This window comes from Schistocerca nitens, chromosome 9 (genome assembly GCF_023898315.1).
Source record: "Schistocerca nitens isolate TAMUIC-IGC-003100 chromosome 9, iqSchNite1.1, whole genome shotgun sequence".
Classification (NCBI taxonomy): domain Eukaryota; kingdom Metazoa; phylum Arthropoda; class Insecta; order Orthoptera; family Acrididae; genus Schistocerca; species Schistocerca nitens.
Window position 1 is genome coordinate 2,049,916 of NC_064622.1, and position 21,646 is coordinate 2,071,561.

A 21,646-nucleotide genomic window follows, 5' to 3' on the forward strand; every position below is an offset into this window, starting at 1 on the left:
CAGTGAGGTGGCGTAAGGCCTTTGCACTGAATGGAGATTATGTCGGAAAACAGGGTTTTGCAGCCAAGAGAGTGCGGAATGGTACGGTATATTGGAATCCTGAATAAAACCAATCTGCTTTCAGAAAAAAAATGTGTTGCATTAGTTGTTGGACACCCATCGTATGGTAGATACAAGTATGCGGTTTGTTACACATGCTAGCTTAACTCTACTTTTTTTCTTTTTTGTAGATACAATTCCACATGCGTTCTGTTTGTTGCTCATAGAACGCCTAGGCGAAATTGAATTTCCTTGCACGTATTTGCTAACATCTGCCTCCGTCACCGCCTCTACAATATCTCATATTCGTGCCGTAAGATTCCGCACATGGGCAACTGGTGAAGTGAACACTTTGTCCTTAACGTAACACCACAAAAGAAGTCGAGAGGGTTATGTCTGGTGAACGTTGTGACCATGACATTGGATCGTCTCTACCGTTCCGCAAAAATTTCATACAAGAAATGGGGAACAAATAACCCTCAACGAGGCAGTTTTAGAACACCATCCACGGTTGAAATTCTTTTGACTGAGGTGTATAAAAAACTTGTTGAGTTATGCCACCGTTTGCAACAAATTTTCGTAATCGAGGCAACAGTATACGCTCACCCCGTATTTCTCTGACTCCCCCTCCCCCTCTACCTAAGCAGGTGGCTGGTGACACGTGGTGGTCCGGAGGCGGGCGCCCTCGGTGGTAGGGGGCGGCCAGGGGCCTCGCGACAGCCCCGCGGCCGGAGCCAGCGGCGCGTTCAGTCTGCCGCGGACACCGACAGCGCCGCCTCTGCAGCTCCAGCGGCCGTCCGGAACGCAGAAGACACACAGACAGGTAATGGAGGCGTGGCCAGACTGCGGTCGTGCTCACACCTGCGACCATCTGCCGTGATGGCCTCGGTTCCATCCACGGGCACTCCGATATTTAGGTCCCAACAAGAGCCGTCATCTCCTGCTACCTAATCAACTTACTTGCAGCTGGTACGAGAGCATTAGTGGTGGGTAAACATTCGGTGTTTTTCTTTCCCCCTTCCGACAATCTTCGTAGGAGGGACGGTCATCACCTAAATGTTACTGGTATTACGTTTTCTACACCTCGCTCTATATGTAATTGTTCAGTGATACAGTGTCACGGGCATAAGATTACTAAGGCAGATAAGAGTTGTGACTCAAGTAGTGATTTTAACACAAAATGTTTTAATTTCCATCTGTTGTTACCAGGGAATTGCATTTTACACCGTGGTTATACTACGATCAGAATCATTTACTTCGCTCGATCATCTGATTTCCCCGATGTGCAATCTTCGAGTGCTCACTCATAACATATCCGCCATTTCAATATATAATTACTGTCGAACGAGAACAAAGTTCCATACTCGCCAACGATTGAAAAGCACTCTTGCCTTTTTTATTATTATTTTTTTTTTGTCTTATTGTATTTGCTTGGCCTCTAACTGTCCTGCTATTTAGCCGATTACATTGTTATTTGTTGCTGTAGTGGCCTTCAGTCCGAAACTGCTAGTCTACCCCATGCAAGCTCCTTCATTTCCATAACCGCTCCAAACTACGTCCTGAATCTGCTTACCCTATTCGTCTCTTCGTTTCCCTCTATGATTTTCACTCCCTACACTTTCCTGCAGTAATAAATTAGTGATTCCTTGATGTCTCAGAATCTGTCGTAGCAACCGATCCCTTCTTTTCGTCAGTTTGTGCCACAAATTCCTTATCTCCCCAGTTCTGCTGCGTACCAGCTCATTAGTCACTTGATATATCTTCAGAAAACACTTCCTAACACTTAAATCTATATTCGATGCTAACAAATTTCTCTTCTTCTGAAACGGTTTTCTTGCCATCGGGAGTCTATGCTTTGTACCCTCTCTTCTTTTGCGATCATAACTTATTTTGCTTCACAAATACCAAAATTCACCTACTACTTTAAGTGTCTCGTTTCCTAAATTAATTCCCTCAGCATCACCTGATTCAGTTCGACTACATTCCTTTACACTTGTTTTGCTTCTGTTGATGTTAATGTTAAATCTTTCTTTGAAGAGACTGTCAATTCAGTTCATCTGCTCTTCCAAGTCCTTTGCTGTCTCTGTGACAATTACAATGCCATCGACAAACCTCAAAGTTTTTATTTCTTACCCCTGAACTTTAATTCCTATTTCCAACTCTTCTTGGATTTCATTTGGTGCTTGCTCAATATACAGATTGAATAACACCGCGGATAGGCTACAATCCTGTCTCACTCCCTTTTGAAGCAATGCTTCCCTTTCATACCCCTCGACTTTCATAACTGTCGTCTAGTTTCTGTACAGATTGTAAATAGCCTTTCACTCCCCGTATTTTACCCCTACTACCTTCAGAATTGTTATTTAATTTGTGACAATTACAAATAATTTATTGTGTTAACAGCGGATTTACGATAAGTCTTTCTATTTGTTAATTAGATATTATCACTACAAATAACGGAAGCATACAAACTTTCTTGTTCTTGTGAAATGCCTATTAATAATCAGCAATCACGTTTCACTGAAGTAAGATTTATGGTATTCATCATTGGAATAAAATAATTCATCAGTCAAGAGACTGAAAACTGTACACAAATAACCAATTATAAACTGACAACATACTGTTTCTTCTTCTGGTAACACATCTTGGTGTGCACCTGTGGAATAAATCAGTGTTACAGCTGCTGTGGCTCGCTCTTTCCCTATCTTGCAATTTGGAGATGAAGATCCGCCTCTACGACGTGTCATGTAATGTGGAGATAGGTTTCTGGCTGCCGGGAAACGTTAGTGGCACATACGGGGAGAGGAATTCGACAGTTTGACACTGCCTAACGAAATTCGACGAGCCGACTGGCGAAGCGCTACACGCCGAGCAGTAGCTGATTCAGATCTGCCACGTCTGAGGGTGAGCCCCACAGTAAGGAGAGGTCAAAACTTTGATCCTCTAGAGATGCACTGGATAACGTCCTTGACCATTTTCCATTCTTATGACTGATGTTCTATGTCGTCGTGAAAGTTTTAACTTTTAATACCCCGTTCTTTTGTGAAAGATTTGTCGAATCCGTGCAAAGTTTTGTCCTTTGGTCATCTGAAAGGTTTCCCAAACTGGCACCGATCACGAAATGGCCCTTTAGTCACAGTTGTCAACATGTCTGTGTAAGGTAGACTTACAAAGAAAAGTATTCCTTCCCTGATGACAGTCTTTGTTAATTAGTCAACAATTTCTTTGTCTCTCATTCCAGGATATCCTTTTACCCACAGAAGTTGCACTCTTTCGTATTGTTTGACATAGTGACAGATTAATTCCTGTACATCGAAGATGTAATGGCTCGTTTTCAAGTTCCAAGACTGATGTTCTAGTTTTCGAGGGCGCTCCACGAATCTGTTATTATCAGTATATCACTTATACTATAGCATACGCACGTAAACATGAAGGTCCGTTTACAAGCCAACGATTTACAGAATACATATGTAAACACGTATCCCATTACGGCAGCAGTGTTCTGTAAATCGTTGACAATTACGGGACGTTGCTCTCATTCGAGGCTATTACGACAGCAGTTAATTATGTAAACAAAATGGTTCAAATGGCTCTGAGCAGTATGGGACTTAACATCTGAGGTCATCAGTCCCCTAGAACTTAGAACTACTTAAACCTAACTAACCTAAGGACATCACACACATCCATGCCCGAGGCAGGATTCGAACCTGCGACCGTAGCGGTCGCTCGGCTCCAGACTGTAGCGCCTAGAATCGCACGGCCACTCCGGCCGGCAATTATGTAAACAACAGGCTTACATATTATGAGTGAGCACTCTAAGAATGCGTGTCGCCGAAATCAGCTGATCCTGCGAAATAAATGACTGTGATCGTAATACAGCCTAGATGGGAAACGGAACAGTCGTTTCATAAATTTGTGGCACCAAATATGAAAAAAAACTGTCATTTTTGTTAGGTACCAATGCAACAATCTGTTTTTGGACAGGTAGTAGGCACATCAGCTACAATGAAATGGGACATATTTGTCAAAAATGGACAATTCGTGATTTGCAACTATATTTTATGTTAAGAATTTTTTTATTAATTTCTCACTCCTAGGTCACAAAAATCATATTATAATCGGTTTCTACGTTTTAGCTAGTGATCGTCAGATGATTCCACAGGCAAGTTAAATGGCGCCCGCTAAAGGTGTGATCCGTAGGTGGCGAACCAGTCACCGGCTGAACACTCGCGTATCTCGTACGTCTCCAGCGGGCCCACTGAACCCGACCGCAGGATCATCTGTTGTTCACTTGCTAAGAGATCGGAACAGGTTATAAAACTATTTGTGTCACCTTAGGGTGAGAAATTAGCAAAAAAAACTTTTACGAGACTTCCTTCTCTAAGGCAGGATGCCTAGTCTTTGCAAGTATATATCATACTATTGAGCGGCAACCATCACAAGGTAGCGGCTTTCAGCAGTCCAAATATCTCCTAATCCTAATTAAAATACATCCTTCAAATGAAGAAGAATGTTCATTCACTTTCCAGCCTGTTGACACTGCTCTTGCGACTATTTTTTTAAAAAAAGTTGTTATTTGTACATGTTAATTTTATGAATGGTCCTGCTTCTATTTTGTAACTGATGGGGTATAAGTCCCTATTGTATTTTGAACTGCCGTTTGAAAAAAGAAACTTGTTTACGCATTTACTTTTGGATGCTCTCATTGCCCGGTATTGTTAGTGAAAGCGCGAGCAAATATGCTTGTGATACGGCATTTTAGAATGACAGTTCACGGTCTCATTACCACGAGCTCGTACTACTCGTTACGTATTGTAGCTTATTGGTTGTCATTTTCTTGTTTACGTGACTGTTATGAATGTTAGGTTTAGAACATACTTTTCTTCTCTTACACATGGATCTGGAAATGATTGCAAGAGGCAGAAGAAACCGGCCGCAGAGTGTGACAAACTTGTCAGTGTTAAAAATAAACAATTTTCAATTATACTTAACAGCGATATTTTGCTAGATTAACGCTGGAGGATGGACGGGGTCTCAAACACAGACAGATCTTTGATTTTCGTGGGCGACGCTCCACACAGTGAAGCGTGCGACACGCCTCGCCTCCCAGGACCGCCTCTCTACCGCGACTCAAAGAGTTTGTGCTCGTAATGAGGAAGTGTCTTAGGAATAACATCGATTTGTAATTGATTCAGCTGGCAACTAAAGCTTAATGAGCGTAAAAACGTTGTGATCTTTGGCTAAAGAATTAAAGAGTCACTTGTGGAGTCAGTCGATCCCTACTAATATCAGGGTTTAACAATGTTTCGTGATATGAAATGGGAAGATTTGAGAGGGAACAGTGAACAGTAGAGCGAATGGCGGGCTTCGGTTCATCGGAAAGCTTCTGGAAAATAGCAGTTAGTCAGTGAAAGAGATTACTTACTAAATACACTTACCAAAAAAATGTGAATGACGAGTAACACATGGCATCACAAGTGTCCGAGGCTTTTTTTTCCTAGAGAGTGGATTATAACGCAAATACTGATAAAACCAAGCCTGCAGAAACTCTTTAGAAGCACGGCGTAAATCTCACGAAGACCCACAAAGAAAATTCCAGTATTAGCTCACAGAGCGCAGTTTGCGACCGTTCTTCAGACTTCACCGTATCATTCCCGTAGAGACATGAAACGTGATCTCGCACAGTGTCATACAAACGATGGCCCTGCTCACGTTCACCCGATGAATAGAACGGTAAGAAATGTTTGTTTTCAAAGCAGAAGTTCCTCATCAACACTTTATTTTTATTTTATTTTTTCCGCCACTAGTATCGGGATCGCAGACCTACTCTCAAGCGCTCGTTCATGAAGACAGCCAAACTGTAGAGCCGGGATCAGGTATAATCCCTGGCCATAGTTTATACTTTAACAGGAATGTAACACACTTAATCAGTTGAGGTCCCGCAAATAAAATTCTCCATCGAAAGTAATGGACAAGATAGTAAAAAATGAACAACCTCTGCCATGTATTTTACAGTAAATGGAAATGAACGTTTGGCGGCATTGACCGGGAGGCCGCTTCCGGGGCAGGTCCGGCCGCCTTGGTGCAGGTCTTATTGACGCCAGATTGGGCGACCTGCGCGCCGGAGGGGGATGAAATGATGGTGAAGACAACACGACACCCAGTCCCTGAGCGGAGAAAAATCTCCGACCCAGCCTCGAACCGAACCCGGGCCCGTAGGACGGCAATCCGTCACGCTCACCACTTTTTTTTCCTTTCTTTTTTCGCATTTTGTTCGTTCTTGATCGTTGTGTTTGATCGTTGCGGACGTCACATGACATCCGTTTAAGTTCGTTGTTGATCCTTTCATTCAGTGTTTTTTTTTATTTTTTATTATTATTATTACAGAGGCGAACCAGCTCTCTGATCGAACACGCTGAGCTACCGTGCCGGCAACCACTCAGCTATCGGGGCGGACTTCATCTAATGGAATTGTCCGCCCCTGGTAGCTGAATGGTCAGCGCGTCGGAATGTCATACCTAACGGCCCGGGTTCGATTCCCGGCTGGGTCGGAGATTTTCTCCGCTCAGGGACTGGGTGTCCTTATCATCATCATTTCATCCCCATCGACCCGCAAGTCGCCGAAGTGGCGTCAACTCGAAAGACTTGCATCAGGCGAACGGTCGACCCGACGGGAGGGCCTAGCCACACGGCATTTCCATTGTTATCTAATGGAATTTACTCTCAATGATGACTACAACAGCCTGTGAAGAGCTACGTTGGATTGAAGAATATGAAACGCGTTTGGAAATTAGCTCAGAACCTATAAGAAAGTTAACAAGTCAGTTTGCTAAAATACTGCGATCCGCCTGGATACCAGAGAGTAGTTCAAAGCCATCGTACGCCAGAGAAAACTTAAAATCCCAAAACTCGGAAAGGAGCTGAGAAAATAATATTTGGCGATACGTTTCCTCTGGAAGTCTGTGAAAGGAAATTATAGAAAGACACGTAAATAGGCGGCAGGAAGACTTCCAACGGTGCTCGTAGAAATGGAGATGAAGTCCCATGCTTCATGAGAGAGCGTAGGGGGGGGGGGGGTGGTTAGTGTTTAACGTACCGTCGACAACTGGGTCATTAGAGACGGAGCGCAAGCTCTGGTTAGGGAAGGATTGGGAAGGAAATCGGCCGTGCCCTTTCAAAGGAACCATCCCGGCATTTGCCTGAAACGATTTAGGGAAATCACGGAAAACCTAAATCAGGATGGCCGGAGACGGGATTGAACCGTCGTCCTCCCGAATGCGAGTTCAGTGTGCTAACCACTGCGCCACCTCGCTCGGTAGAGCGTAGGGGGACGATGCGGGGAGACCCGCACCGCCGCATTAGGCAAGGTCCTAGTGGAGGTGGTTTGCCGTTGCCTTCCTCCGACCGTAATGGGGATGAATGATGATGAAGACGACACAACAACACCCAGCCATCTCGGGGCAGGCGAAAATCCCCGATCCCGCCGGGAATGGAACCCGGGACCCCGTGCTCGGGAAGGGAGAGCGTTACCGCGAGACCACGAGCTGCGGACTGCTTGAAAATTTTCTTAGCTCTGAAAATCTTATTTCTTTAATGCTGGACTGTAATGAAAATTATTTTAGGCTTCACCCACTGTTCTATGTCCTGGTTTCTGGTAAATATTTCGCTTCTATGTTGTCCACCTCAATAAACACACTTTTTTTCCTACGATAGACCATCGCTAGCAATTCAGTGTGTCTCTTAGTGTTTACATCTGACGATATCAGAGTTCGCCAGCTATCTGTATAAAATGAGGATGGAGCAATTGCCGGTCGCTGGTGGCCGAGCGGTTCTGGCGCTACAGTCTGGAACCGCGCGACCGCTACGGTCGCAGGTTCGAATCCTGCCTCGGGCATGGATGTGTGTGTTGTCCTTAGGTTAGTTAGGTTTAAGTAGTTCTAAGTTCTAGGGGACTTATGACCTCAGCAGTTGCGTCCCATAGTGTTCAGAGCCATTTGAACCATTTTTTTTGATGGAGCAATTGGAATAAAGGCTGATAAGAGCTCTTGATCTATGTGCTGAAAAATACTGTTTTTATTATAAGTAGTTCTCCCCCGTGCTTCATTTATGATATGCGTAATGACAGAAAAATGCTAAAATGTGATAAGCAATAATTGAATAATACGATTCAGAAAGCAGTGCGGATCGTCCTGAACTTACGGATTGAACAATGATAACCCACAAAAAGCTCTCATAACTACAAATGAGATACAGATCTATTGACTGTTAAAAATATTCCTCATATTTCCTTCAATAAACTGTTTAGTGAAATGAGAAACTAGGTTCCCACAAACAAAGCAACTCTTTAACAAATGAGTGACAGTAGTTATTAAGGACAGTGATTTTCAGTAAACAACTAAAATAAAATGTGAATATTCGCTTATGTTACAACTAGTTACTGCAATGTGTGGACAGGATTGCACATTCATTTCTTTGCGGTCGGTATTGTAACGTACCTCTCGTTCAAATTTCTTGTTCAATTCTGTGTTGCTAAGTATTTCGTGCTGTTAAGGTGCCTGTATCACGAAAGACCGCCTAAAATGTAAATAAACAGAATTTTTATGTTACTACTCGCAATGGACTGCTTATTTTCCTGAATGCGCCCATAAAGGAAACTTTATCTATGATATGATAGTCTGAATTCGTACCTAGCAATTTTCAAATAGTCAAAGTTGATTGATTAAGCAATCTCATTTCAGGTATGATTATAATAAGCTTACGTTAACTTTCGCCATTCTCTGCAGCAGTGTAATACTACTTGCGGCTAAATGTACGCGTTGGGTTGGGTCGCAGGCGTACAATTATGTAACTTGGCCTCAAATACCACAAGTAAGGTCACAGCAGCATTACAACCTGTAAGATATCATGAAAGTTCCGCATTTCCTTAAAAAAAAAAAAAGCTTACATACGCACCTGCCCTACAGATAAAGTCGCTACAAGCTGTTATTCAGCTACCTATGTTTTTCATGTGGCATTCTTGGGGTTTTCTTAATGCTACTTACGGTATCGATCACAATCGCAAACGTCTAATCATTGACGAACTTCTCCCTCTTCTCTTTGTTTCCTATCCACCCATCCATCAGTCCATCCATCCACCGATCCCGTCTCCAAACGCTCTCCGTCCCGCCTCTCAGCATGCGCACTGCGACAGCGATGTTACTCACGCCAATCAAAAAGCGGCTCACAGCCTGCTCTTATTTACGAGAGGAGCATGCAGCTGTCATTGTTTGGAAAAGGTTCTCGATACATGATTCATGCAAGAGACCATTTCATATTCAAAGTAGTCTTTCAACAGCTAGAGCTAGACTTTTGAAACATTCTCATTGAAGTCAAGGAAAGAGAACGAGGATAGGTCTCGTAGTACTGTTCCAGACCACAAACTGATTGGGCATCATTGTTGTTTATTTGAAGCGAAGTTGATATACGGATTTTCATCGCCAGAGTTATAGCTGTTGCGGCTCTGGAAATTATCACCATTGTTGGAAAAAGATCTCATCCATGACTAATGCTAACTGTAGGAAATTAGGCACTGTACTACTGCACTGGTTAATCTATCGATAGAACTTCAGTCTGACTTCAGAATTATTTGGACCCAATGCTTGCATGCATCTATGTTATTAAACGGTTGAAACGGTTATCCGATCCCATTTTCCGGTTGCCAATCCAGCGGTTTCCAGGTGCAACAAAAATTTGATTTTCAGTGTTCAAAAATTATTGAACGAATTTAAAAATTTGAAACTAGCCATTAAGAGGTACAATCTTACATCGAAGAACTAACACCGTAAGTCAAGTATTAAAATTAGAAAATGTGCGTACGTCTCGGAGCAGCGTAATTCACGGCGCCAAAATCAGCCACATAATGCACAGTCGTTTGTGAAAAGTGCAGCACCGAGAAGGAATTGCCCGAATAGCGCCACACTTGGTGGAAGTGGCGACGGGTGTGCAACCAATACGTGATACGTCCTGCAGCGAGATGGCGCACACGTAGGCCGAGCAGAGCCCTCTCGTGTCGGTGTCGCGCCTGGCGTAGTCGGTGCAGAGCTGTCACACAACGTGCAAACAATGCAGCGAGTGGCAGTATAGCTCGTCGACGTCACAGGGAGCCATATCGGCGTGTGAACGAGTTCTGACGGGGCAGAATGATCGGTCTCCGGGAAACGGCGTTGTCGTACCGCGACGTTTCGACTCGTCTCGCACGGGGCATGCTGCTACGACAGTGATGCGTGTGTGGAACTGGACAACGGTACGTGACCGCAGAACGGGATGACCGCCATCTTGTCCGCACGGCCATTACAGGCAGTACAGCGTCATCCACGGTGTTGGCTCCTCGCTGGAGGACTGCAACCGGTGTGAACTTGTCCGCGTCGACGGTTCGTCGCCGTCTGTTGCAGGTTGGACTGGTTGCACGCATGCCATTATTTCGGCTTCCGTTGTCCAGAAACCACAAGCTCCTCCAACTGCAATGGGCATGTGAACACCGTCACTGGGGTGCTGAGTGGCAACATATAATCTTTTCGGATGAGTCCCGCTTCAACGTGTCCTACAGTGATGGCCGCATACGTGTCCGGCGGTACCGTGGTGACCGCAACCTGGTGGGCTGCGTTGTGGAGTGGCGTAGCGGACAAACACCAGGTGAGATGGTTTGGGGCGCCATTGGTCACAACAACCGGCCTCGCCTCGTACATACTGCGGGCACTTTGAACAGCAACCGCTACCTGACGGAGACTGTGGAGCCTGAGGTACTCCCCCTGCTTCAGGTATCTCCGCAGGCCACATTTCAACACGACAATTCCCGGCCACATATTGCGAGGAACGTACAGGCCTTCTTCGAAGAGCGACGGGTACCATTGCTTCCCTGGCCTGCACGTTCTCCAGACATGTGCCCATCGAACATGTCTGGGATGTGGTTGGTCGGCACCTGGTGCGTTACGGTCCTCCAGTGACTGGTGTCACGGGTTTGTGGGCAGGCACACAAACTGCGTGCAGGGAAATCCCTCAGAAACGTATTCAGAACACTACTGATTCAGCGCCACGGCGTACAGCAGCTCTAATTGCAGCGCACGGCGGCCACACGACATACTGAACAGCAGGGCTCAAAGCACACGTACAGATTGGAAAAGGTAATCATTTGTTACTCCTCACGTACCTAACCTGCGGTATTAAATTAATTGAATTCATGCGTTTCCTTCTTGGTGTTGCAATTTCCACAAACGGTAGTGTATTTATTCAGTACTCGAGAGTGAGTGAACTTAGCTACTTCCAATGGAATTTACACACAGTTTCAAACTTTCTCGAAACTTTTCCTCGCAGAACCTCCCCCCCCTCCCCCCCCCCCCCCCGACACACACACGCAAAATAGGAAACAGAAAAAAATTTACCGCTTGTTACATTTCCACTGCTCATGCAGTAAAACTACAGAATCGTGTACGTTCGTGTCTTATTTGGAAATGTAGAAAACATCGATCCACTAATAAAACAACATAGTCAGGGTTTCCCGTGGGGGTTGCGAGGGAAGGTTACTTTTTGTTTGTAGCAGGGGTGCATTTGTAGGTTCGTCTGTTCTCTGCCTATATCTTAAGTTTCTATATCCAGAGATAAATTTAATCCAGTTAATATGACGCCTGTTGCAAAACATTTTTCTGTACATTCGATCGGCTCCATAACACATTAAACGCACATTTTCAAGTTCCTGCGACGAGTGGTAGGTCTACAAGCAGTCATGAGTTCGCGCAAAATTGTGTTTTTATTATTTTTTTTTTTTTTTCAAAGTAGCTTCGAGTCAGCTGAAGTATTCATTTCCGACTTATTGATTCCTTATCTCAGAATATTCAGTTCAGCATTTTCTTAAGGTCTCTAATGTTTTGGTCTTAAAAGTTTGAGACTTCCTCTATGTGGTCTACCTTACGTCTTCGATGTCCAAGAGTCGCTAAATGCTGAACACTGTCTTCAATAGCTTCATCGAACTTGACCGTCTACCCACTTATTGTGTCCGTCTTTTTCGTTCTCTCCAGTGTGCCGGAAAATTTCGTTGCTAACAAGACTATAATGGGATACTGCATTTGCCGTTATAGTCAACACTTATCCCACGATGATATGGTAATACGGTTTCGTTGTCGCAGATACGAGAGTGGAAAGGTTTGCTGCTTTGAGGTAAGAAATTGACAAGAAGCCTTGTTCCACATACGATAATTACGTATATGAGCATGAATTGTGACCGTACCGTGGAGCTTGGGCTTTTTAGAAAGATTTGGTAATACCGCTACAAGATTTCAGGTGGATTTCGTGATGCTGCGAATTACACTGTTTATATAAATATCAAGGTCACTCCTCCACAGGTTATAGTAGTCCTTCATGTAAGGAAATACCATCTCCTTGCGCTCTTCTGCACAAGACGCAGTTCCACATAGCTAACAGTCTCAGTACGCGAACTGGTTCATTACTTCCTCGGACACATGCCTGAATTGAAGGCGTAAAAAAAAAAGGGGGGGGGGGGGGATTCACTCGAACTAGGAATGTGGAACTGATCATTAGGCCGTTCAATGCTGCAACGCTAACCGCAAGTAGAGAAGATCTTATATCCAAGATCGCTTCGCGGTCTAGTGGCCCAGTAGAGAAGGGCGTATTCCAACAACAAGGCTGAAGCGACAAAAAGACGCCCGTTTGAACCAGCAGAGCACTGCAGTGCCACACTTACTACGTTCTTTTCGTCCTGTTGAGACAAGTGTACAGTTACGAAGAGAGGGACTTTTAGTAAGTGGTCTCTGCCGCGTATCTTACAGAGGCATGTGAAATAAATGTGTTAGACGCAGTTGCAAAGAAAACGAGAATAAAGTTACAGAAACTGAGATCGCCAACGTTGTACACCAAACTGTTGGTATAGTCCGTGTAACGACCATTTGTTCCAGTTCCTGAAATCGCTTTCTAAGTGGTGTAGTGTTGCGTAAACATAAAAGAAATAAGAAAACTGTAAAATTAATGTAGGATCAGTAAGTTATTTCATAGGCTTTGACATAGCTGCTACTACACAAGCTCTAAAATAAGGTCCACGCAATTCACTAGGTGTTTCTTCATTCTGTTGAGTAGAGGAAGCTCTTCTGTACCAATAACAACAACGTTGCATCTGCAGAACTAATAGAACTAGCACGAACGATGTAAAAATGAATCTAAACACAGAGCGAATGGAGAAGGGACACTGTGAGACGGTCGCTGTTTATTAGTGTATCATTAGCAGGTCTAAGTAAGTTATTTAACTTGAAAGAAGAAGGTTAGGGGAAAAGGCTGAGTCGTTAATTGTCATATTACAGACCCCGACGTCTGTTTATAAATAACTTTTCTATAGCAGTCACGATTTTCTTTTATTTATTCTTTACACGGCGCATTTCGAGAAATGATTCCCATTTTCAGTTGTGTTTTTCTCTGTGTACTATGCCAATTTTTTATGTGTGAGGTTCTGCTTTGTTCTGTTGACTTTACTGCGATATATAAAAAACGCGCAATTTTTTGTTGGTTATGGATCTTTATATGTAGTTTATGACGAAATCTGGAAGATCTTTTACCTACAGTTTTCTTATGGTCCATTTGTGCAGAGTCTCAGACATGTTAAACGTCACACACCATTTTCTGTGCACAGTGTACATCGAGAATAATGTACATAAACAAACAGTTACAAAGATGTTCTCAGATGTGGTCGACAGAGATAATATTATAAGGGTTCTTGTACAGAGGGTATTTATGTTAACAATCATACTTTGCTTACAATGGTGCTCATTCCTACGTGTTGCTATTTTTAAAGTATACTGTCGCAGCATCTGAAGAAATTCACTGACTCATTTTCAAGTTTTTCGATAATATAATTTATTTCACGTTTTCTGTAATGTTAATATATCTCCAGAACTTCTAACAAATACGTTTTATTCCATTTATTTAGTCGGGGGACTTTGTAACTGTTTGTTTATGTACTTTATTCTTGATGTATTCTGTGCACAGAAAATTGTGTGATGTTCAACATGTTTGAGACTTTGCACAGATGGACCATAAAAACAGAGTAAGCATAAGGTCTTCCAAAATCGCCATAAAATACAAATAAAGATCGATGACCAACTAAAAATTGCGGGTTTTTTTATATATTGCAGTAAAGTCAACAAAACAAAGTAGAATCTTACACATCAAAAACAGTAAGCAAAAATGACATAGTATACAGAAAAAAACGGACTTGAAAACTGGAAAGTCGGGACTGGTGGCAGAAAAGTTATTCATAAATGAACGATATGGAGTGCTTTATCTTCATGAAAAAATGAAGTTGGACTGTGTTTCGGATTACACGTTGAGCAGTAAAATGAAGGAAGTAAGTTAATTGTTTAACGTACTGTTGATAAGATCATTACAACAGAGCAAAAGCTCTGACTGGGGAAGGAACTGGGTCGCGTCCTCCGCAAAAATCCGCATATTTGCTTTAAGCGGCTTAGGAATGTGACGCGTTAAACATTAGTTCCTCCAAGAAGCATCTGTGTGGTCGATTCACAGTCTGAAGAAGGTAATATGACCGCACCTCGCACAGTAAAGCGCGCTCACACCACCCCCCTGGAGAGGTTTATTTCGTGATACGTTAACACGGTCCATACCTAGATATCTTACGAAAACTTCAGGCTTTCGTGTGGAATCCATGGGCTTCCAACCAGGTAAGTTTGTCGAAAAGTGCGACATTCTGAAGATTGTCAGTTCCATCATCTTCTGGTGTGACATTTCACCCAGTGACACTTGTCGAATAGTCGCGCCTCCTCGACGAGTTCACATGACTGGAAAACCGAGAGCTTTAGTCTAGTTAATTTCGCCGAGAAAGATATGGACATCACACTTCATCCTTTGCCAGATGTAAACCTAGAGTACTGTGACACCAAGATTTTGATGCATGTAGTAATGTAATGGCCCGGAGGCCCGAATGTTCGTCAACGGCGTTCAATGAACTTGGAAACAGCAGATAACACGGGTGACAAAATCTTTCTGCTCGACTGTTCGCGAGGTTTCAAAGGGCGCTGAGCTGAAGCGGACTCAGGGTACGGCCAACGGACTTATCAGCCGGGTTAATCTGATGAGATCGCGTTCGTCCGACTTGAGCGGAGGCGCCAAAGCCCCGTGTAGGCGATCTGGGGTTCCGCGGATGACTGCTCGCCTGCCGAATGGAGAGCGGGGCGTGCCGCTTTTTGCAGCTTCCGGCCGCTGCCGAAAGCGTTCCACAGGCGCGGCCAGCGGACCGTGGGCGGTGGGCGGCGAAAAACCACCCAGGGGAAACCACGGCGGAGACCGCGGCACGCAGAGCGCTGGGGACTGCAAGTCAACCAGGGGGGGTGTACGGAGGGTTACAGAACGCCGTAAAGGATCATCATAGAATTTTCAACCTCCAAATATTTGGCGACCACATTACATCCTAGACATATGTAACGGTTTAGAACGAGGGACTTTGCTAGGCAGCCTATGTAGCAGACATCCTTACCTGATAGAAAACTGTCCTTCAAAGTAGTTCAGCAAGGATAGACAATATCACCTAACATTTTCCAAAAGTTTGACTAGTGATCACAGTATGTCTTGCCTGTTCTTCTGGTCATTGAAAGTATTCTTCCTAACACTAGGAAGCTGTTAAACTGCCTAGACCCATTCAACATGATGGTCTCTAAAATGGGGGACACACCACCAAAGTGTTGCTCTCTCTTCACGAAGTTTATGTGGTTGCATGACTTCCTAGCTCTTATAACGTTTGACAAGAGCTGCGTAGGCTACTCTTCCCATTCCTGATAAGTAGCTGAGCACTGCGTCTGCAAGACTCTTTCGTGGCGACTGACGTACTGTATTTGATATCCACAAAGAATCCCAATCATGTTCCACAGGATTCACATGTGGGCACTGCGACAGACCGCCGACGTGGTTGATGTCCTCCTCTGTGAGAAAATCGTTCACCAGAGCAGTCAAATATGGATTCGCTTTATAAACCATGGCCGGCCGGTGTGGCCGTGCGGTTCTAGGCGCGTCAGTCTGGAACCGCCTGACCGCTACGGTCGCAGGTTCGCATCCTGCCTCGGGCATGGATATGTGTGATGTCCTTAGGTTAGTTAGGTTTAAGTTCTAGGGGACTGATGACCACAGATGTTGAGTCCCATAGTGCTCAGAGCCATTTGAACCATTTATAAACCATGAAGCGAAATTCTGGTCGAACTACACCCTTGAAAGTTACACCTGTGGCTGCGTTTTCTCCGCTTTTTATCACTGACCGTTCAAAGTAATCCTGCAAACACCCAGTGTACTCGTTCTCCACTTAAAGAACCCACTGCATCGTACACATGTCACCCCACAAAGTTCCAGTAAGTGTTTGATTATCTGGGTCTCCGGGAGAGAGTCCAAGAGTCGTGTCGGCAATTGATTCCGTTTCCGACAAAGAGATATGCAGAATTTCTGGAAGAGTTCTTGATGGAAGCTGACAGACTGTACTTTATCTCCACACTGTATCCGAGACAAACCGTATAGGATTCAAATTCAGAGCTCTTACTAGACAGTGCATGCGGCAGATATCTCCACCTGTGAGACAGCCAAATGAGGATGGCCCTCATTACTCATGATAAGTCTGAACAAAGTGAATCTCTGAGACGTTGCGCTTCAGGGTAGCATTATCACAACCCTAAGCACTCCACTGACACCAACGTAGACGTGGCAAACACTGCATACTGCTCCAATACGATGGTCACTCACTGCAAGAGTCCACCATCACTACCATAAAAATGTCGACCAGTGGCCTACGCCACTCGTCTTTCAGTTTCCGGCTCTATATATGCAGTTGCTTCTTTGTGTGTTAGGATCAATGTTGGAGTAGAATACGCTCGAGTTACAAGATGCTGCCCTAGGATTTCCTCCCCCCCCCCCCCCTTTCTTTCTGACAACTAGTGATTGTAGCCATAAAGCAAACTACGCCACATACGCAAATGTCTTGGAAAACTACGCCACATATGCAAATGTCTTGTGACTCACACAACTGCCCAAGACTTTCGCAATCAGTTAGCTTATTTATACAGGGTGTTACAAAAAGGTACGGCCAAACTTTCAGGAAACATTCCTCACACACAAATAAAGAAAAGATGTTACGTGGACATGTGTCCAGAAACGCTTAATTTCCACGTTAGAGCTCATTTTAGTTTTGTCAGTATGTGATCAAATTGTAAATTTTCACAATCAAGATGTGTGGGCTGACGAGAATCCGCACGCAATTGTGCAATCACGTCATCAACACAGATTTTCTGTGAACGTTTGGGCAGGCATTGTTGGTGATGTCTTAATTGGGCCCCATGTTCTTCCGCCTACGCTCAATGGAGCACGTTATCATGACTTCATACGGGATACTCTACCTGTGCTGCTAGAACATGTGCCTTTACAAGTACGACACAACTTGTGGTTCATGCACGATGGAGCTCCTGCACATTTCAGTCGAAGTGTTCGTACGCTTCCCAACAACAGATCCGGCGACCGATGGATTGGTAGAGGAGGACCAATTCCATGGCCTCCACGCTCTCCTTACCTCAACCCTCTTGACTTTCACTTATGGGGGCATTTGAAAGCTCTTGTCTACGCAACCCCGGTACCAAATGTAGAGACTCTTCGTGCTCGTATTGTGGACGGCTGTGATACAGTACGCCATTCTCCAGGGCTGCATCAGCGCATCAGGGATTCCATGCGACGGAGGGTGGATGCATGTATCCTCGCTAACGGAGGAATTTTGAACATTTCCTGTAACAAAGTGTTTGAAGTCACGCTGCTACGTTCTGTTGCTGTGTGTTTCCATTCCATGATTAATGTGATTTGAAGAGAAGTAATAAAATGAGCTCTTACATGGAAAGTAAGCGTTTCCGGACACATGTCCACATAAAATATTTTCTTTGTTTGTGTGTGAGGAATGTTTCCTGAAAGTTTGGCCGTACCTTTTTGTAACACCCTGCATAAGTAGCTTCCTGGTCGTTCCACAAGAGGCTGAATAGACTGAATTTCTGGTCGGCCCACGGAAGAGTCATTGGGAACTGAAATTGGAAATTTCGCATCAATAGGCAGAGCAACTAACCGCTGGACTCATTACATTTCCTGTATCTCTTGATTATCCTACTGTTCTCTGTTCTCTTCAAAAACCTATTTTCAGCTGCCAATTACACTTCTTCCTTCATCTTAAAAAAGAAACAGTTGAAAGCCACTGAGAATGTTTCTTAATGACCTGTGAAATAGAGTAGAGAGATGATCCACAAAAAACAATAACAGGAGGTGTGAAATATATGGAGTGCTAACGTGCGATGGACTTTCGCAGGCACACGATACAGGACCTTGCTGGTACATCAGCTTTGCTTGCGAAAGGCTTCTTGTCAAAGATATTATCTACAAGACTGACTGCAAAGACCTTCACATTCAACAAGAAAATCCACTACCGCTTCTTTCGTGTCAGAAAGGCTGTACGAACAATATACAGATATGAAAGTACGAGCCCGGTGTCAGAGGTGACCTAGTCCTATTACACTCGTAAGGGAGCTAGTCAAGCATGATAAATCACAGGTTCTTGGGTTATTTGTTGTTTCCAATGAACATTAATGATTTTCGCTTATAACTGCCACAAAATGTAAATTTTGTGCTTTTTGTACAGAATAAATTGCAGAAATGAGAAAAGTAATGGTTTATAATCTTCTTGCAGAAAAAACAGCTAAAAAATAATATGGACGTTAACAGAGTGTTAAAATAAATGGAATTTGAGAATGCTCTATTTATATCCAGTTCAGCACCTCTGACAAAACGTCAGTATTCAAAACTTCAATATATTTCAAATCACTTGGTACATATGTGGGGCAGCCATAGTTATGATGATACATTTGAGTTGATGAAAACTGGAACACCTGCCTCAGAATGACTTATTAATCAGGACCAGTTTCGCGAAATTACAGTCACACCACCAGGCAACAATGTGTTGATCTTTCAGTGCATAACCCATGTAAAACTACACAAGGGAAATAAAGGGAGTCCCCCATCTTTCAACACTTAACTGATGTCACAAAGTACGCAATCGCCATGAAGAAAGTAAGCGATGAAAGATGTGTGGCTACGTGACGCTACTGCAGCTGACCTCTGCCTCAGAAGACGTCCCAGTTGTGCGCCGGCTGCGTCTTTCTCCCATTATTTTATTCATGATGGTCGCATCCTTTGTGAAGCCTGATTCGTGCTGAAAGATAGGGAGCTTACATTACTTCCCCTTATGGAGTGTTGAGGATATCATGTGCTGGAAGTCAACTGTTTGTTACATGAAGATATGTGATTATGATGTCAAGAAACCTGACAAAACACATCATTTTGACGTAGCTCTTGCGGTTTTCGTCATCCTGCTTTTGCAGCTAGCAGCTGAACTGGAAATTGTACAGACTATGTGTAATGAAGAGGCTTGTTTGGAGTGCATGCTGGGTATGGTTGATTAAAGCTACAAAAGGTTTTAAAATTTAGAAAGTAACTCATTCTGCACATTTCTACTTAGTAATTAGTTACGGATTCATCTTTTGAGAAAATTTACTTACGGAGTCAATATTTGCAGAATACATAACCTATTTGTAAAAATTGAAATAACTGGTGTTAAACATCTTGCAAACAACTTCGGCATTTTCACAAATCTGTTTGGACTAATAAATCAGAACGGGAGTACATGTGGGTCCACCATCCTGTGATGGCACATTCAATACTCTCTGGATAATACAGCTGCGTCTCAGATTTGATTTAAGAACGTTTTGTTGCTGACTGCGCACACTCCACTAGTGAACGGCTTGCCGGCGATGGTCACTACTGCAGTATTTGGAGATCGTATACCTTATAGGGGCACATTCTTCATTAATAAAATATTCCGTAACTAAATAATTATTAGTCAGAATGAAAATGAGTTGCAATAAGCTGTCTTTAATTTAAGTAAAATAGCCAGAAAATACAATCTGAACGTCTCCATCCAAAAGATAAAAATCTGCCTATGCGAGTTAAGATTGAAAATGACAAGCAGATCATACAGGAAGTTAATACGTTCAAATGTTTAGGGTGCAGTATTAGAAACAGGGCAAAAAAATGAAATACGAAATGAATTAGACTTGTTTAACCATTTCTGTGGAACTTTGAGCGGAACATCGGTAAATGAAGTCCACAGAGCTCTTCTATAAGGTTATGTATGGCTATACCAGCACTGCTCTATGGATGCGAAAACTGGACTCCTAAGAAGAGAGATGAGAAGAGAATGGAAGCGTGTGAAATCAGTTTTCTGAGAGATGTGGCTGGATATACTTTGTTGGACAAAAAGAGAAATGGCATCATCGGAGATGAAGTGAATATGCGAAACATAACTGACATAACAAAATAGTATCAATTAAGATGGAAAGAACATATAAACCGTATGCCAGAAGCAAGCATCACTGAAGCCATAAAACAATATAAACCAAGGTGCAAAAGATCTCTAGGAAGACCTATGAAGCGATGGCTTGACGAATTTTCAAGAAGACGGAGCGGACTAAAAGGTTCAATCCTTGATGTAGATCTCGTAACTAAGCGATTCTATGGTCATGCTCTTAAATAAAACTTGCGTTTTGGACTTATTTCCACACCCCATGGTAATAGGGTTTGTAAGGTCACGTATGGACCAAATTCAGTAGTTCTGCAAGGTTCGCAGAAGAGCTCCTGTGAAGTTTGCAAGGTAGGAGACGAGGTACTGGCAGAATTGAAGCTGTGATGACAGGTCGTGAGTCGTGCTCGGGTAGCTCAGTTGGTAGAGCACTTGCCCGCGAAAGGCAAAGGTCCCGAATTCGAGTCTCGGTCCGGCACACAGTTTTAATCTGCCAGGAAGTTTCATATCAGCGCACACTCCGCTGCAGAGTGAAAGTCTCATTCTGCAAATTCAGTAAGTTTATTGTAAAAATGAAGACGGCATCAGTTGCGTGAATTTACTTTAATTGTATATAGATAGAGTGGACACTGCCTAGGTTAAACACGGCGTTCTAAAACACTGCTATGGAACCACGCAACTGGTGCCTGTGTCAGTTAATTTAGTACGGAATGTCAAGTGAGGATTTGTGAAAACTGAACAAACGATTTAAAGTTAATTCGATAATACATTACAAAATAAATTTTACGCAAAATATCGACTGCACATCCTTTTCTCCCACTTCTAGAATTTGTAAAAGGTATTAAAGACATAAGTTTCCGTGTTAGACTGGTGCAATGACTGGGTTAGTTGGCCGTTGGGGTGAGCAGATGAGTTGGGTAGATCGAAGCCAGATGATCGATGTTCTGACACCCGGTGTGAGCGTGAGCAGTGGTGAGGTGAGAATATGCGTGTTAGATAGACTGTGGGACGTCGGGGAAACAGTTTTGTCAACGTAAACATTATTCAGACTGCAACAGCAGTCGGGCCGTCGCTCGAAGCGGCGCACGCCCAGAGGGGGGCGCTGCGGCCAGCGCGCGGCTGACGTCACAGGCGGCAGGTCGTTGCCCCGCACGCCTGCCGGTGGCAGCCACGGGGCGCAGTGAGGCGCGC

The 21,646-nt window shown here is 43.7% G+C and overlaps 1 protein-coding gene across 1 annotated transcript in view; it reads left to right on the forward strand.

Annotated features, from left to right (window-relative positions):
- The first annotated feature begins 804 nt into the window (after positions 1-804).
- Positions 805-21,646, forward strand: part of LOC126203171 (glucose dehydrogenase [FAD, quinone]-like) — a 123,503-nt gene continuing 102,661 nt past the window's right edge. Inside the window, exon 1 of the mRNA XM_049937412.1 lies at positions 805-862. The gene's annotated coding sequence lies outside the window, so the exon portion shown is untranslated. The remainder of the gene's footprint in view (positions 863-21,646) is intronic.